Here is a 1,512-nt window from a genome sequence, read left to right as displayed (position 1 = left end):
TGTTGGATAGGACAGAGAGAAATGGAGAGAGGAAGGGAAGACAGAAAGCAGGAGAGAAAGATAGACACCTGCAGACCTGCTTCACCGCTTGTGAAGTGACCCCCCCTGCAGATGGGGAGCTGGGGGCTGGAACTGGGATCCTTACACCAGTCGCTTAACCTACCGCCCAACTCCCGAATAATGAATTTTTAAAACAGATTTTTTTCCTTTTTCTTCTTGTTATTTAATATTTTATTTTAATGAGAGATACAAAGAAAGAAAAACTAGAGTACTGCTCAGCTCTGGTTTATAGTTGTACTGGGAATTAAACCTGGGATCTCAGAGCCTTATATATGAAAGTTATTTGCATCAATATCATGCTATGTCTCTCATGCTAAATAATAAATAATTTTAAGATGAGAGTAAGGAGCAGTTTGTTTATGATAAGTCTACCTATGAGATACTTTCATTTAGATTATGTCTGCCACATTTCCTATATGCACCTTCTCGGTTAACCATGGTTAATGACCCAAGAGTGATAGTTGTAAAAAGTGACCTGTGCTGGGGGTATGGATCACACTCCTGATAAGCTAGAAAGAGTTACCTGAAAAATTCAACAATATACAACCAGGATCTCTCCAGAAAGTCATTAAATCACAGGTATGTACAGATATGTGTGGTCGGTGGATAGAAATGGTGTGAGGAAGAAATTCTCCTAACTCAAAGGTAATACTTGGTTTTGAAATAGAAGTGAAGCAGCCAAACACATTGTCTGGGGTGCGAGAATACCAAAAATAGCATTCTGGTTCTTCATAAGAACTCATCTCTCCAAGATCACTGACTCTCAGTCCAGTGCTTGGCAGAATCTGTATTTAGCTAATGGACAACAGAGGAGAGAAACTGAGGTCCACCCCCCAATCTGTCCCTTCCTGTTGTGTAACCAAAACATTTTCCTTTCTTTTTTTTTTTTTTAATATGGAACGATTCATGAATTTGTGTGTCATCCTTGCACAGGGGCTATGCTAATCTTCTCTGTATCATTCCAATTTTAGTATATGTACTGCTGAAGTGAGCACATTTTACTTTCTGAGTCACTGTCTACCCCCTCCCCTTATCTCCTCTTTCTTATCTTATCTCTGTCTTCTCGTCACAAGTGGTTAAGTTAAAAATCTACATATAGTTAAAGTCCTTAAGGCCTGAGGGAGCAGCTTCCTGCTTTACCCCAGGGATTAAGATGCAGAAGAAAAATCCTGTTAAAATTTAGAACTGGGAACTTTTTAATTACTCATTTAGACACAAGTCAATCCAGGCAAGTGTGATCAATGGATTGAAAGTGACAGGGAGGGAGTCGGGCGGTAGTGCAGGGAGCTAAGCGCACGTGGCACAAAGTACAAGGACCGGCGTAAGGAGCCCAGTTCGAGCCCCTGGCTCCCCAGCTGCAGGGGAGTCTCTTCACAGGCGGTGAAGCAGGTCTGCAGGTGTCTGTCTTTCTCTCCCCCTGTCTTCCCCTTCCTCTCTCCATTTCTCTCTGTC

General features: G+C 42.0%; 1 non-coding gene across 1 annotated transcript; it reads right to left on the bottom strand.

The window, feature by feature from the left end:
- Window positions 1–948: 948 nt before the first annotated feature.
- On the bottom strand, window positions 949–1,055 carry LOC132533577 (U6 spliceosomal RNA). The gene has a single exon (XR_009545441.1). It is a non-coding gene; the product is annotated as a U6 spliceosomal RNA (small nuclear RNA).
- Between the last annotated feature and the right edge of the window lie 457 nt (window positions 1,056–1,512).

Source organism: Erinaceus europaeus, chromosome 16 (genome assembly GCF_950295315.1).
Source record: "Erinaceus europaeus chromosome 16, mEriEur2.1, whole genome shotgun sequence".
In the NCBI taxonomy this organism is placed as follows: Eukaryota; Metazoa; Chordata; class Mammalia; order Eulipotyphla; family Erinaceidae; genus Erinaceus; species Erinaceus europaeus.
Note: the sequence above shows the minus strand (reverse complement) of the source record. Positions and strands in the feature narration are given on the sequence as shown.